General features: G+C 45.3%; 1 long non-coding RNA gene across 3 annotated transcripts in view; it reads right to left on the reverse strand.

The window, feature by feature from the left end:
- Positions 1-17,562, reverse strand: part of LOC137229477 (uncharacterized) — a 35,336-nt gene that overhangs the window by 11,569 nt on the left and 6,205 nt on the right. For all 3 annotated transcript variants that reach the window (XR_010945694.1, XR_010945693.1, XR_010945692.1), the window contains exon 2: positions 9,103-9,224. This is a non-coding gene — a long non-coding RNA (uncharacterized lncRNA). The remainder of the gene's footprint in view (positions 1-9,102; positions 9,225-17,562) is intronic.

Below are 17,562 nucleotides of genomic sequence, written 5' to 3' on the forward strand. Positions count from 1 at the left end.
CTCTCAAGAACCCCAGCTCGGCCAGAGCAGAGGTGGGCTCTGCCTTCCTCGCTGCAGCTCCCTGGCACCCAGCACACAGCAGGCACTTGTCGAGAGGACGAATGAAAGGGGCCGGCCTAAGATGGGGTCTGGAAGAGGCCAATTTAACGAGAACATCACCAAGGGACACATTGAGTTCAGCATTCAGGATAGTCCCCTCGAAGCTTCAGAGCTATTCTTGCCATCGTTCCCACCGCATCGATGAAGATTTGTGCCCAGGAAAGGTGAGGTAGCCTGCCCAAGGCCAGCCGGCTTGCCAGGCAGAGCCAGGCCTTGACCCCCCAGCCCCGCTTTGGAGCCCGGAGCAGCCTGCCAGTGGAGATCAGGGACAAATACCACCCTTGACACCCGCCTGCACGTGCTTACTGTCACCCCCGCCCTGTTTCCTTGGAGGGACTGGCCCTGAAATGGGGGACATGTGAGAGGGCGGGACACAAGGAAGGAGCAGAGCAGGCCTGCCCTCCACTGCAGTCAGCGCAGGAGAGGAGCAGCCCCGGGACGGAGGCAGAAGGGCAGCTCGGAGGAGAGATGCGTTGCTCAGTTCCTTGCGCACATGGGACCAGCTGGGCAGAGAAAGGGGCCCAAGATTTAAGCCTTACAAACTGCACTGAATTCATGGGACCAGACAGGACAGCCCCAGAAGGCACTAGTCGTCCATTCTGCTCCTTCACCGTCCAGCTGACCTGGATCTGTTTTGGGGCGGGACAGAGTGGTCCAGGGTGGGGAGGGTGTGGGCAGGACCAGGGCTCCCCAGCCTGCCCCTCACTATCCACGTGACCCAGCTCTGCAGGAGTCCACACGAGGAAATGCGGGGGGGTTCCCTCTCCCCCAATATGCCCACCACCCCACGCCCTGTGTGGAGGGCCGGCTCTCTACCAGATCCTGGAGGTTCCAACCCTCCGTGCCTCAGATTCCTGATCCAGGACCTGCAGTTGTTCAACGTTTATAATAATGACATTGTGACTACGATTTTTTAAAGTGTGCTTATTTTATAGAGTTACCAACAGAGAAATTTACATGAAATGATTGGATGTCTGGGAGTTGCCTTTAAAAATAAAATGGGTGGGGAGGCATGGGTGGACGGATAGGAGAAACTGGATTAGCCTTCGCTCTGCTTTGGTATATATTTGAAAATTTTAAAATTTCCACTGAAAACTATTTTCCCCTGAGGCTGCCGAGGCGGGATCCTAAGATGCACCCTTGAGACCCGGCTGCCTCCCCCGCGCTGGGTTTGACCTCGGCGCCCAGGGAGGGCGCGGCGGGGACGCTCGGGCTCTGGCGCCACCTGGCGGCCCTCGCGGGACCGACACCCTGCGTTGCTTCCCGGGCGCGGGCAAATGGAGCGCTCCAAACCGGAGCTGGCCGCCCACGCCACGCCAGGCTCGGGCCCACCCGGTGCTGTCCTGACCTCCGGAAGCCCTTTCAACACCCCACCCAGCCGCGCCCTCCCAGTCCCCACTCTGACCCTCACTCCCCACTCCCCGTCGAGTCCCCTGGAGGGGCAGTTCTGGGGTGTGAGTGACGCGACACACCGGGGGACCTCCCGAGGGTGGCCAGTAGGCCCGGCCCACGCACGCGGCACATCCACTAAACTCCTTAGGGTCTCGCTTTTTGTAATTTTACCAAAATTACACAGACTAAAGTCAAATAGTTACAGGAGGCTGGTAAGAAAAGCAGCAGTTCCCTCCTCTCCACTTCCTATTCGCGGGGGCAGCTCTCTGTGCTTTTAGCTGATTCTTTCATGTTTTACCTCCACGTCACAAATCAACAGTTTTATAATCTCCGCTTTTCATTTGAGGTGTTTTCTGCTAAGGATGGAGGATGAAGATTTAGCTCTTCTTCACCCCTTACACTTCCTGTCTCCTCACCTCCCAGTTACATCTTATTTGGGGTTAGATCCATTTCCCCTTTAACAGGTTAGGTAACTGTTACTCACGGATGAGCCATGGTTATTCTTTCCTCTCTGCCATGTTTCATTTGCTGTGGATTTTATTAATTGTCTTGCGTGGGCTTTTGCTTCATGCTCTGTAGGTTTATCACTATTTTATCACCAAATTCTAACCAATTTACAAGTTGTATAAACTCAGCTATATTAGATATTCTGTTAACTTCAGTGTGTTGAAGAGCTCTTTCCTGGGGCCGTCTGCCCTGCTCTGATGTAAATGGGCTGGTATTTTCGTCTGGGGCCCAGCCGGTATCCTGGACTTACCCTCCTCTCACTTGGGTGGCAGCCCATTTCCTGGATCCTCTTTCTTCTAATTTCTTGCTTTATCCTCCCATTTTGACTGAGCACATCCTTCAGTAGCTTTCTGAGAAAGGGTGTGTGAGAGATAAAGTCTTGAGACCACACACCTGTGAACGTGTCTATTTCATCCTAACCCTCTGCAGCTGAGCTGGGTTTATAAATGTTGCTTGGGAATGACCTTCCCTCAGAGTTTTGAGGGCACTGCTACTGCCTAGTGTTGATAAGAAGTCTGAGGCCGGGCTTTCCTGTTGGTGCAGTGGTTAAGAATCCACCTGCCAATGCAGGGGATATGGGTTCGATCCCTGGCCCAGGAAGATTCCACGTGTCATGGAGCAACTAAGCCGTTGAGCCACAACTACTGAGCCCACGTGCCACAACTACTGAAACCCACGCCCCTAGAGCCCGTGCTCAGCAACACGAGAAGCCACCACGATGAGAAGCCCGCGCACCTCAACGAAGACCCAAAGCAGCCCCAAATAAGTAAATAAATACATTAAAAAAAAAAAGTCAGGCCATTCTGATCCATGATCTTTCCTATCAAATCTATTCTTTTTCTTTTTGGAAACTTTTAGAGTTTTCTCTTTATCCTTAGTATCCTGAAAATTCATGATGATGTGCTTTTGAGGGGGGTCTAACTTTACATTGTATGGGGCATTTAGGGTACTCTTTCAATATGTATTTCATGACCTTCGCTTCTGGGAATTTAGGAGAGAAAATAAAATTAGAAGATAAATCCAGAATATCCAAATTGCAGTTTTGGAAACAGGGAACAAAAAATATGGGAAAGAAATTAATTTGTAAAAATACATGAACATTTCCCCGAACTGAGTATCGTTAAGTCTGCAGATGAAAAGTCCTTGGAAGGGGCTTCCCTGGTGGTGCAGTGGTTAAGAATCTGCCTGCCAATGCAGGGAACACGGGTTCGAGCCCTGGTCCGGGAAGATCCCACATGCCGCGGAGCAACTACGCTCACCACAACTAGAAAAAGCCTGCGTGCAGCAACGAAGACCCAACGCAGCCAAAAAAAAAAAAAAAAGAAAAGTCCTTGGAAGTATTCAATGTGATGAATGAAAAAAGACCACGCAAGGCATGTGCTGGTGACATTTCTTGGCTTGCATGTTTGAAGCTGCATTTAAATATTGCATAGAAATTATTTAGACCTTAGTCTACAGTTTGGGCACTAAGTGCTACGGCTGAAATGGGGGAGAATTGATGCTGTTTGGCTGCATGAAGATGTATCCAGGAAGGCTTCGCAGAGGAGGTGAAACTTGAGCTAGATTATACCGGATGGGTGGACAGAGAGGAAAGCTAGATGTTCCACATCAGGGAAACACTGAGCTTGTACTGAACCGGCAGGGTGTGCGTGTGTGCGTGCACAGGTGACTGTGTGCTGGGGTCAGGAGGCCAGGCTGGCTGGGATATCAAGGGAAGGGGAGGTGGGACCCTATCATGGAGGCTAGTCTGATCTGGCAGTAGCGGAGCCCTGCTCCTTATTTTCCATGGAGAAAACAATGGCCTTGCTGCGTTCAACCCAAGCCCAGTCACACCAGAGAGGACCCGGGCAGCTGAGGCCGACAAGCAGGTAGAGGTTCCTCTTGGAACGGAAGGGCAGTGGGTTCTGCTCATGTAAGTCACCCTGGGAGGACTCTCCACGACTCTCCCTTCTCTCCCCACCGAGTCAGAGTCTCGGCACCAGGAGGGATCTTAGAGCCACCCAGACACTGAGCAGAGGCCAGACAGGGCACAGGATTTGCCCGATGTCACACTGTTCATTAGACACAGAGCTGAGTTTAGAACCCCATCTCTGGAGCCCCCCGCCCTGGGCTTTCTCCTCCCTGCCTGTGCTCAGGTGCTCACATCGGGAGAGGCAGCCTTTCATCTGAAGGTCACCTGCACTCAGCTGCTCAGCCCTGGGGGCATCATGGGGTGTCCCGCTGGGGAAGGAGGGGACAGTGGGCCAGAGCAGAGGGGGTGCTGTTGGCAAAATTTGACGTGAGGATCTGCATTTTAAGCTCATGTTGAGAATGTAAGTGCTAAGGGCAGTTACGTCCACTCTGCACGTGTCCCAACATAACATCCCACTGCTCTGCGTGTCACCGCCATATTCCCCAGGTCAGGGTCCTCAGGATGGCCCCTGTCAGAGGGTCCTGAGCAGCCAGCCCTCACAGGGAACCAGAGCCAGATGAAACACGGGTTCCGTTCAGAAATGACCCAGGTGCTCAGGTTGGCGTCCAGGTTGCTGGTAAGCAAGGTCTGGCGGTACTTATCCTCTGAGGTTGGGGTCAACTCCTTAAAGGCTGGGGTCCAAGGACACCGTGTCAGGAATATGGGGTTTGGGGGTGGTGTCCCCTGTCCTTCCTGGCTTGTGATTTGATCTCTGACCACTTTCTTTTTCCAGGAAGGATGAGTCATTCTTGTGCTCCCTGAGTCCCTGCTAATTTAATGTCATTTGTGTTTGCAGCCTTTTAGGTTATTTCACTTGTAGATTTCCCTCAATAATTCCAGCAACATTACTTTCAGAGTCCTGATTGCAGCATTTAAATTTTTTAGTATTCTGTGCACCTCCCTCCGAGATATATGGGCGCTGTCATCAGGGCAGCCAGGAAGGCCTCGGGGCAGCGGGATCTACCAGCGTTGCTTGTACAGGGGCTCTGAGACAAATGAGCTGCAGGAAGTGGTTGTCACTGCGCTCGGCCGCACCCAAGGAGTGTCTGTAACGTGCAGCTCCTCACCGGCTGGTGAAACCCCACCTCATGGAAGCACTTACCACCCCACATCTTGGTCACTCATGGGAGATTATACATGTCCACACTTCTTTGTTTTTTAATAAATTTATTTATATATTTATTTTGGCTGCATTGGGTCTTTGTTGCTGCGCACGGGCTTTCTCTAGTTGTGGCGAGCGGGGGCTACTCTTTGTTGTGGTGCACGGGCTTCTCACTGCAGTGGCTTCTCTTGTTGCAGAGCACGGGCTCTAGGCATGTGGGCTTCAGTAGTTGTGGCTCGCGGGCTCAGTAGTTGCAGCACACGGGCTCAGTAGTCGTGGCGCACGGGCTTAGTTGCTCCGCGGCATGTGGGATCTTCCCAGACCAGGGCTCGAACCCGTGTCCCCTGCATTGGCAGGCAGATTCTGAACCACTGTGCCACCAGGGAAATCCCATGTCCACACTTCTCAACTTCCAGCCCCGCAGGGTGTCCCCCTTGTACCACCACTGCGCCCCCAGGCTCATTCTCCACCCTTCCTGTCTGGCTGGGTCTGGGGGCTGTGCCCCCAGGTGCTCAGGGGTGGACCGAGGAGGCCGGGCCTTCTGGTGCCTCAGGACGACTGCCCCTTCGGGCGGCCTCTCGCCCACCTCCAGCCTTCATGGGCTCTGCTAACACGACTGTCTAGGTCAGGCCTGGGCGTGGTTGCTGTCCAGGTAGGGCCCTTCTTGGGGCAGCTCGTTGCCTTAACCCTGCCCATAGGTCTGCCGTCCACTTCTGTCTGCTTGTTGCAGAGCCAACCTCCCCAAAACTGAGTGTCATAAATGACTGGGGTTTTTATGCACCTGGGTTCTGTGGGTTGGGAACCCAGAAGAGGCAAAGACAGGAAAGTAGTCTCTGCTCCACGGTGTCCAAGACCTCAGCTGGGAAGACCGGAAGGCTAGGGCAACGCGACAGCTGGGGCTGGAATCCTGCGGAGGCTTCCTCGCTCACTGCAGGTCTGACAGTTGAGACCGGCTGTCAGCCAGAGCTCCTACACAAGCCTCTTGGTGTGGTCGCTCTACACGAGCTGGCTTGGGCTTCCTCACGGCATGGCGGCTGGGTCCCGGGAAGGAGCGTCCCGGGGAGCACAGTGAGGTCCATGGCGTCTTATGATCTCACCTCACGAGTCCCCCAGTGTTACCTCCCCCATACTCTACTGCTCCAGGCAGCTAGAGCTGCTACCGCCGCTGCCTCTGGACACCGGATGTAGCTGTACCAGGGCTAAATGAGTCTGCATAGACCGACCTCGTTTAGTCACTAGCTTCCCATCTGAGGTCTGGGAGGGATGTGGCTGATTGGTGGAAGCTTTTATATGTGCTTGCCCTGTAGTTGCCAGGGAGGCTGAAAGGGTGAGGTGCCTGGCATTTCCTGCTTGGGGTGGGGGAGGTGATTTTTGTCTGATAAAAGGGTCTCTGTAGACACATGAATACAAATATATTAAAAGAGGTGAAGAACTTCAGATGCTGGGGTCGGGGAGGGAGTACTGAGTCCAAAGAAGGGAGGTTCAGCTCTGCAGGCCAGAGAAAATTGTAAGTTCTGACTTGTCTGTAACAGGTGTTGTTGGGATGTGCCCTCTGCTCGCCCTTTGGGCAGAGTATAAATTAAGTACCGTGTACATTTCCCCCCTTTTATCGATGGGAATGGTATGTCTGAGAAAAACTGGGATACCGTCTTTTAACTGCAATTTCAAAAACTGTTTCGGAACATTTTAATAAAATGAGTGAGAAATTATAGACTCTAGATTGCGGTTATAGGATATCTTCTTTTGGCATCTTTAAATTCAACTTAAAATCAGTAGGTTCTACAAAAGCAGTGAAGATGAAAAAGAAATTCAATATAAATTATTCTGACATTGAGAAGCAAATTGTAACAACTTTCAGATCACATAAAAAGCAGTAATTGATTCAGGGGAAAATGTAAATTTTCAATAGAAGAAATGAATAGATTTTGGGATTGTTTGATGACCCAGTTAATGAATCGCATGAACACACTGGAAAAGAATGTAACTTCTTTGCTAATTTGATATGAAATGCTGACATTGACAACGACAAAATAAAACTCACAGACTGCCACTTCAGGGAGGTCATCCATGACACTCCCATGACGTTAATAAACGTCATTAATTCAAAGGGTTTTTAAGATTAGTCACTGAGCAAAATAACTCAAAATGCCCTGAAACCTTACAACTCATATGTGAAATTTGATAGAGATTTCCTTAAATGCAAAAGTAATCCTTAAAATTTACCAACAATGGGTTGTAAAGATGTTATTAGTCAGGGTCCAGTCAGGAGATAGAAACCTCACAGCAACTTGAACAAGAAAGTTTAAGATAAAGAATTAACTTTAACACTGTATACAAAAATAATCTCAAAATGGATTAAAGACCTAAATGTAAGACCAGAAACCATAAAACTCCTAGAAGAAAACACAGGCAGAACATTCTTTGACATAATCAATATTTTTTTGGATCCCTCTACTAAAGCAAAGGAAATAAAAGCAAAAATAAACAAATGGGACTTAATTAAACTAAAAAGCTCTTGCATAGCAAAAGCAAATGAAACCGTCAACAAAATGGAAAGACAACCTATTGGGGAACTTCCCTGGTTGTCCAGTGGTAAAGAATCCGCCTTCTAATGCAGGGGACGCGGGTTTGATCCCTGGTTGGGGAACCAAGATCTCACATGCCGTGGGGCAACTAAGCCTGCATGCCGCAAACCTACAGAGACCACGCGCCCTGGAGCCACACACCACAACCAGAGAGAAGCCCACGCGTCACAACGAAGAGCCCGCACTGCAGCGAAAGATCCCGCGTGCCTCAATGAAGACCCCACGTGCCACAACTAAGACCTGACGCAGCAAAAAAATAAAGAATATAAAGAAATACTAAAAAAAATAAAAAGGCTTTGTTAACCTTAAAAAAAAAACACTGATAACTATTAAAAAAAAGACAACCTACTGAATGGGAGAAAATATTTGCAAATGATGTGATGGATAAGGAGTCAATATCCAAGATATAAACACAGCTCATACAACTCAACATGAAAAAAACAAACAACCTGATTAAAAAAATGGGCAGAAGACTTTAGACGTTTCTCCAAAGAGGACGTGCCGATGGCCAACAGTCACATGAAAAGATGCTCAACATCGCTAATTATCAGGGAAATGCAAACCACAATGAGATATCACCTCACACCTGTCAGAATGGCTGTCATCAAAAACAACACAAATAACAAATGTTGGCGAGGGTGTGGAGAAAAGGGAACCCACATACACTATTGGCAGAATGTACATTGGTGCAGGCGCTGTGGAAAACAGTGTGGCGGTTTCTCAAAACACTAAAAATAGAACTACCATATGACCCCCAAATTCCACTCCTGGGTATATATCCAAAAAACCAAAAAACGAATTCGAAAAGATACATGCACCCCAATGTTCATAGCAGCATTTTTACGGTTGCCAAGATATGGAAGCAACCTAAGTGTCCATCAACAGATGAATGGATTAAGAAGATGTGGTACATATATACAAGGGAATACTACTCAGCAATAAGAAAGAATGAAATAATGCCGTTTGCAGCAACATGGGTGGACTTGGAGGGTATTATGCTAAGTGAAATAAGTCAGACAGAGAAAGACAAATACTGTATATCACTTATATGTGGAACCTAAAAAATACAACACACTAGTGAATATAACAAAAAAGAAACAGGCTCACAGATATAGAGAACAAACTATCGGTTACCAGTGGGGAGAGGGAAGGGGGAGGGGCAACGCAGGGGTAGGGAATTAAGAGGTACAAACTGTTAGGTATAAAATAAGCTGTAAGGATATATTGTAGAACACAGGGAGTATAGCCAATATTTTATAATAACTAAATAACTAAATAACTAACTAAATAACTAAATAACTAACTAACTAAATAACTAACTAAATGGAGCATAACCTTTAAAACCTGTGACTCACTATACTGTACACCAACTTACTTCAATTGAAAAAAAATTTTTTTTAAAGAATTAACATTAACATGGGATCAGAGTAATAAAGGTTTGGCTAGAAAGAAGTAAAGATGCTTACTTAAAGAACGCAGGCACAGCAGATGCAGGGAGTGGCCATCACCCCGGGTGAGACAGAGCTCCCACGGAAGCGGTCCCTCTGCAGGGCTGAGATCCAGAACTTCTTGGAGAGGTCTTGGTTCGCTGCAAGGCAGAGAAGTCAGTGAGGTGCCAGGTTGACAGAACTTGCTGGAAATCGGCCCCTGTGGTGCCAGAGGGACCATCCACGGGGAGGTGTCATGCTTTAGAACCTGCCCCAAAGCCATGGGAGAAAATGCCAGGGGAATCTGTTCACAGGACAGTGCCTTACGGGCCACAACCCCCCGTGAAGCTGCCCCGGGGGTGCCAAGGGAGCTACTGGCTGCTGGGAATCATTGGAGCTAAGTGCTGCGGAAGCCGCACGTGCTGCTGGAAACCCTGTGTCTTGCAGGAGCCAGATGCTGGCGGATCCCCCTGTGCTACAGGAGGTGGCCACCAGGAACGCACCTGAACCAGGAAGAGAAACCCCTTTCTCCTCCAGTGTCCCTACAGCGCCCTCTGCTGGCGAAACTTAACACATAGCAGCTGGCAAACAAATATTTCCAGGGTCCAGCTTAATTAATTAATTATACAACAACGAAGAGATATTGGGAGCTGAGAAGCAATAAATTGACAACTGGCACAGAAGGTGAAGGAAACTTTTCTAAATTACTAAATCACTAACTTTTTATCCACCATGGTGGAGGGAAGACCATCTTTTTTTTTTTTTTTTTTTAGGGAAGACCATCTTTTTAATTTCTCTGACAAGATTATTGTCCTTTAAAGAGTTCGCCAAAGAACTTGTAGCCAGAAACTATAAGGAAAAAATGTTATAAAGGTGTAGCAGATAATTAATAATTCTATTTTATTTTTCTGGATTTTATAACGTTTGTGGTATTTTTCAACTTAAAAAAATTTGTAACATATTTTTCTCATTCTAAATATTTACTTCCATTCCTAATATTGTATTTAGTTATTGTGTCTTTTTCTCTATGAAAAAATGATGTTTTAAAATTATATATTTTAGAGTTCCCTGGTGGCCTAGTGGTTAGGATTCCAGGCTTTCACTGCCGGGGCCCTGGTTCAATTCCTGGTCGAGGAACTGAGATCATGCAAGCCACACAGCGTGGCCAAAAAAATAAAATTAAAAATTATATATACTTTAAACTTTATTGCCTAGCAGCATTCAATAAATGTTTGCATGAATTAAGATATATCTCCTGCTCCTTTTACTACATTATAGATTCCTTGAGGGCAGAAGTAGGGTTAAACTCAGAGAGGAACATCCGATCTAATTGGATGGGGAACTCAGAGAGGTCATCCAATCTAATCTCCTATGGACAGGAAGGAAAACGAGCCCAGTGCTCTTACTATCCTTCCCTGTGTGTGTGTGTGTGTGTGTGTGTGTGTGTGTGTGTGTGTGGTGGGGAAAGAGGGCAGGGATAGAGAGAGAAGTGCCGCCTGAGCCCCTGCATCCCCGGGTGGCTGAGTCGGGCACCCGTCCACTCCCCTCCCCATTCTCGGCACTGAAAAGTGTGTTGGGAGCAGAGCCCCAAGAGGCTGTTCTTCAAAAATGTGAGTGGTTGGGGACATGTAATCAAAGTCTTACAAAGGTCCTGACAATCCCAGCAGCAGGCTGGGCCAGGGTCATGACGGTCATCTTAAATGGGAAATCAACAAATCAAAAGGTATGAACTTTAAAAAAGCTTAATATTCTTCACTTTCGCTCAAATTTTTGTACCAATTTATGTCTTCACCAAAAAATTATGTAGAAGCGTATTTCCCAGTCCCCTCACCCTTGTCAAACTTGGATATTATCAACCTATGTCAGTCTAATAGCAGGCAAGTGATTTCTCATTGTGGTTAATTTGTGTTTAATTACTAGAGGGGTTGAACATCTTTTTAAATGTTCGTGGATCATTTTAATTGTTTTTTTTTTTTTGGTGAAAACCTATGGTTGTTAGTTATTGCTGGGTTCCTCTTTTATTTAAGTGCTTCTTTAAGCTATTCAAAAGAGAAGTAGAGGGCAGATTCCACTAGTGGACGGCAGCCTAACAGTAGATTACTGAGTATCACGCCTGCACATAGTAGGTACTCAATAAACCTGTGGCAAATTAATGAAAGATCATCAAGCAACCCGCTTCGTGAGGTGTGTAGGGTACTATTCTGTCTCGCTTTTTTGTCCTCCTGATTGATTCCGAGCTTGGGTAGAGGAGTGAAATCTCTTCCTGCTTTTGAGGGGAGGGGAACCAAGGTGGAGATAGGATGTGATGGTCCAGTACGAACAGGTGGACTGAATCCTACTTGGCTCATGATTTATAGAGATGATCCCAGGGAGGGTGTGGCTTTCAGAACATGGCACTTTTAGTTCTTGCTTGATGACAGACTCAAGTTCTGAATCTCGCCACAGAGAGAGCCCTAAACTCGGGATGATTCCAAAATGTGGCAAGGTGCTGTCTTCAAAGTTACCCCTCACAATTTTCAATCTTCCACCTAAAATTTTCCATCACAAGCTTAAAAGGATGCAACTCCAAATTTAGTGCAGCTATTAACATATTTTAAAATAAGACTTATGTGACTCTTGGCTATACATGCAGTGATATCTAAATACCATAGCAATTTGATATCCACCACTTAAAAATACATAAACACACATCTTTGGTCAATTCATCTTTGACAAAGGAGGCAAGAATATACAATGGAGAAAAGACAGTGTCTTCAGTAAGTGGCAGTGGGAAAGCTGGACAGCTGCATGTAAATCAATGAAGTTAGAACACTCCCTCACATCACACTCAAAAATAAAACCAAAATAGCTTAAAGACTTAAATATAAGACATGACACCATAAAACTCACAGAAGAGAGCATAGACAAAACATTCTCTGACATAAATCATCAGTTTCCCAGGACAAAAGAAATAAAAGCAAAAATAAGTAAATGGGACCTAATCAAACTTACAAGCTTTTGCACAGCAAAGGAAACCATCAACAAAACAAAAAGACAACCAACGGAATGGGAGAAAATACTTACAAATGATGCGACAGACAAGGGCTTAATTTTCAAAATATACAAACAGCTCATACAGCTCAACATCAAGAAATGCAAACTACCCAATGGACATAAGACCTAAATAGACTTTTCTCTAAAGAAGACTTCCAGATGGCCAACAGGCACATGAAAATATGCTCAACATTGCTAATTATTAGAGAAATGCAAATCAAAACTACATTGAAGTATCACCTCACACCAGTCAGAATGATCATCACCAAAAAGTCTACAAATAATAAATGCTGGAGAGGGTGTGGAGAAAAGGGAACCTTCCTACACTGTTGGTGGGAATGTAAATTGGTGCAGCCACTGTGGGGAACATTATAGGGGTTCCTTAAAAAACTAAAAATAGGCTTACCATATAATCCAGCAATCCCACTCCTGGGCAAATATCTAGAAAAGATGAAAACTCTAATTCAAAAAGATACATGCACCCCAATGTTCATAGTAGGACTATTTACAATAGCCAAGACATGGAAGCAACCTAAGTGTCCATCAACAGATGAATGGATAAAGAAGATGTGGTATATATACACAATGGAATATTACTCAGCCATAAAAAAGAATGAAATGATGCCATTTGCAGCAACATGGATGGATCTAGACATTATCATACTAAGTGAAGTAAGTCAGAGAAAGACAAATATCACACGATATCACTTAAATGTGGAATGTAAAAAAATGATACAAATGAACTTATTTACAAAACAGAAGAAACAGACTCATAGACGTAGACAACAAACTTACGGTTATCAGAGGGGAAAAGGGTGAGGGATAAATTAGGAGCTTGGGATTTAGAAAAAGAAAAGTAAATAAATAAATAAATAAATATATATAAGTTCTTCTTTAACTGTTCCTTTTTCTTCCTAAACTTGTCTTTCCAACCACTTCCCACATCTAACTTTATCCTAGTATAATACATGCTATGTTTGGAAGTCTTTTATGAATTATTCCTATCAGGTTTCTCAGCAACATAAATATAAATTAAAATTTAAGGAAAGTTTATATCCTATGATCAGAAGTCTTTAAGTACTGAAAAGTTTCTTCTGGTTAGGGTTATCATTGCCATTATTAGTAACATGTATTTGATTAAAGCAATATATATTGGTTGCTAATTTTGGTAAATAATTGTTAAACATAAAAAAGTAAATTTTTATTGGAAATGCATCTCTTAATGAGGTGAATGAGGTTGTTTTTCTCTCCCAATCAGTTTATTTATCTCTCTACTGGAATAAGATACATTAACATCAGATCAGTTCCTTTTTTTTATTGTTATAGGTGCTGGTGCTGAGAAACTTCCACATAGATAAGTATAAGAGAAAGGAAGGGTTTTTTTACAGCAATGCCACAAAAGTTTTTGGACTCGAGTTATAAGCCAGAAATCATGCAGTGATCAGCAAGAAACTAACATAACATTGTAAAGCAACTATACTCCAATAAAAATTAATTTAAAAAAAAAAGAAATCATGCCATGATCCATCATTAGCAATTCTTTTTTATGGTCTATCAGCTGATGATACAATCAGTTCTTGCGTCCTTCCTTGGTTCTGCGTGCTCCTGTGGTGTCAGCATCATCTTTCCTGGGCACTTATGCTGTCAGCCTGTGGCACTCCTCCGACGTGAAGAGGAGATATTGATACTTCCCACTATACAGTCAGTGCGTGCTGCACTCAGTAATTTCACAGTGTGCAAAGAAAAAAACTGACAAAATGCTCAAACCCACCTTTCTGGGTAATGTTTAGCTCAGCGACCACCAAAGCACCTTCTGCCTGTTGGTTCCTGGGGATGTCTGTGCAGGTATCTAGCTTTTGCCCGAATCTCATTTCTGTTTTGACACCTGTGCTTCCTCTACACATCCTCACTGCAAAAATCAGCTCCTGCTCCGCACTCACTAGTTTTCTTCTTGGTGACCACTCAGGCTGGCACATTTGCTGGAGCAGTTTCTCAAAACTCATTCTCCTTATATCTGCAGAAGGTGGACCCATCGTTGTCAGAGCTCTGAGCCTCTGACAAGTCCCCTGCACCACGTTTCATCTCTGTGCTCTGAGCCTTGTGCTTTCTTACGCATCCACGCCTATGCCTTCGATTTCTGTGCATGAGCACAGATGTCTCATAGTTATATCTCTAGCCAAGATCTCTCCTCTTTTAGTCATATTCTTCCCAGACATCCCTCTTGCCCATCTCTAAGACGTTTCCAAACTTAAATTTAATATCTCCAAAACTGAACTTTTGAGTCCTTCCAAACCTCTCCCTCCTAAAAACAAAAAACAGAAATGAAACAGGCCAGTTCTCTTCCAGGGCCTCCCATTCCCATTCAGTGACTGGTACTGCTGTCCACCCAGCCAGAAACGTGGGAGTGACCTTGACCCCTCTGTCCTGCCCACTTCCAGCAGCCCATCCCTTACAACCCCTGGAAGGTCCAATCTCTAGCTATGTCTTGGTTTGGGCCGCTCTTCTGCAGTCCTACCATGCACACTGGTTCTCACCATTTCAGTGGATTCTTGCTCCCAAGGGGCAGTCATGCTGGGCCCCACGAGGCTGGCTCATCCCTCCAACCTTGTCTGACATCATGTTTCCTTTGTTCTCTCTCTCCTCTAACCGCACTGTCTTACTTGGGGGGCTTCCTCCTGCCACAGGCTAATCCCCTTGTTGAAAATGAGTCCCCCTAAAACAGAGTTCCCTTACTAAGTTTATGACTAATCTCTATGCGGAACTTTATTCCCTTTGTTGTCCCACACTTCTTCCCTTTCAGGACTGAGGAGTATCAAAGAAAAGGGGTGACTGAAGCCAAGCAGGACCCTGCAGGACCTTCCCTAGTACAAAAGCCCCTGTGCTCTGAGCATCCCGGGACCTGCCTTCTTCCAGCAGCCTCTCCAGTCTGGTTGCCTCTCCTGCCTGGCTCACCTCCCACACTGCAGCCTCTTTGGACTAAGGGGGTGTCCCTCTTGGTCAGACCCGCTTCAGGAGAGGCGGTCCCTTCTGGTCTGACACTCTCTTCATATTATGGGAAGGGCATGTATGGTTCCTAGCAAAGACAATGGGTATGTCTATGGTCGTGTAATGTGTCCAAAATAGATTCATCTTGAAATTTATGGAGTAATCAGAGAACAGAAATTTCTAATAAGTGTTCCTAGGGAATTATTATAAATTAGTATATATTGACTAGGCATCTGCTGTGCTAGGCACCGATGGGAGAAATAGAAATTTAAGATCAAGTCTCTCTTCTCTCAAAGAAGTAATATGTGCTTGTCAAAATTAAAACAGTTCTGAAGTATAAAGAGTAAAAGTGAAAGGCTCTATTCACTCCCTCTCAATCCCTCTTGGTGAGATCTTTCCAAGCTGTTTTCAATGTTCTTAGAGGTAAATATACCTGCATCTGTACATGCACATACACACATACACCGGGTTTTTAATGGGATTATGCTAGACACATTGTTCTGTAACTTGCTTCTTACAGTTTTACACCTTCCCATGTTCTATGTGCATATAGATCTACCTCATTCTTCTTAGTGGCTGCATCGTGTTTATAATAAGGACATACTAGCATTCATTTAACGTTGTGTATTGATGGACATTTAGTTTAGTTCCAGTGTTTCCTTAACAGAGTCACATGCATAAGAAATTAACTTGTATAAATTCAACCATATGTGTTCAGCAAACAGTAAAAACAAACAGAGGAACAAGGAAGCAGTAAAAACAATGAGTAAGCATGCGTGGTGAAGAACACGGGTTCTGGAGCCAGACTACTGGATTCAAATCCTTCTCTGCCTCTTAGTAGCTGGGTGATCTTGGCCAAGTTACCTAAGATCTCTGTGCCTCACTTTCTTATCTGGAAAACGGAGGTAATGATGGCGCTTATCTCATCGAGTTGTTACGAGGATTAAATGATTAACACATGCAATGTGTTTAGAATAGTTCCTGGTGCATAGGGAGTACTAAATAAATGTTAACTATCATTCTATTATTATTATTAGTTATTTACAGAGTAGAAGGTATAGAGGAAGTTTTATTAAATATGGCTAACATTTATGAATTGGTTAACATTACTTCAAAATTATTTTGGCTAAAAGAAAGTGGTGGGGTGTACCTACCTTCCCTGGTCTGCAGCTCGAGGGACACTGCAAAGTTTGGTAGAATAAGTCCAAGTAAGGTCTTGTTCCCTTTTCTTTTTCACTTAGCTTTTGAACCAGGCAATGGTACAATTATAGATAATCTGAATAGTCTCTGTAGTGTGACTTGTGATATAACAAAACTTAAAGATACCTTTATGGATGTGTTTTAATAAACCCAGAGACAAAGGGCTGAGCCTGCCTTGTGCTTTGGGTCTCCCCAGTAACAGTGCTGATTATACCAGACTTGCACCTGCTAATGCAGCAGGTGGGGGGGGGGGGGCTTCCCAGCAAGGGTGAGGAAGCCGGTGGATGGCAAAACCAGGAGAAGCAGAGACACACCTGAACAGGTAAACAAACTCCTGTTGCTAAGAAGGCAGTAAATCAATCAATCCTGTAAATCTTGGGGTTGCCCCAGATCCTTCTAGTCAAGAATTATAATCTAGTTTCCACGGAGTCCAACTGTGTTACCACGAGGCCCAACGAGGCTGAAGCTTCGGCTCTTCCTACGCTCCCACGTGAACCATTAGAGTAAATCCTCCGTTATCTGAGGCTCCTGAGTGAGTCTGATCTTTGACCTCACAGGGTCTAACTCAGACACTAGCAAATGGTTTCATAAAAAAGAATATATAGGGCTTCCCTGGTGGCGCAGTGGTTGAGAGCCTGCCTGCCGATGCAGGGGACGCGGATTCGTGCCCCGGTCCGGGAAGATCCCACGTGCCGCGGAGCGGCTGGGCCCGTGAGTCATGGCCGCTGAGCCTGCGCGTCCGGAGCCTGTGCTCCGCAACGGGAGAGGCCACGACAGTGAGAGGCCCGAGGAAAAAAAAAAAAAAAGAAAATACAGCCAGTAAGCAAACACCAGAAGGTGTTGGCCGTGCTAGTATGAAACACATACTAACATCACAAGAGCCCCAAAATATCTCCTTCCTCCTCTTCAGCTCTCCTCCTCTCCCTGCTCCTTCTTTTTCCCTTGAAAAAGGCAGATTAAAAAAATATTATAGTATCTTATAAACTTTCAACGAGTAGTAAATAAGTCACAGGGATCTAACGCACAGTATAGTGAATACAGACAAGAGTATTGTACGATAATTATGTAATGTGATGAATATTGTGACAATGGCAATCATATTACAATATATAAATGTCAATGTAACATCCTGTACACAATGTTATATGTCAAATTTATTCAACAAAAAATTATAGTATCCAATTCTGGTGAGGGAGTAAAGAGAATGTATCAGTAAGTATGGAGAGTCTAAGATCTGTACCCTTTTATCTACTCATTCTACTTCTGGGAATGTCACCGAAC

This window comes from Pseudorca crassidens, chromosome 8 (genome assembly GCF_039906515.1).
Source record: "Pseudorca crassidens isolate mPseCra1 chromosome 8, mPseCra1.hap1, whole genome shotgun sequence".
NCBI lineage: Eukaryota > Metazoa > Chordata > Mammalia > Artiodactyla > Delphinidae > Pseudorca > Pseudorca crassidens.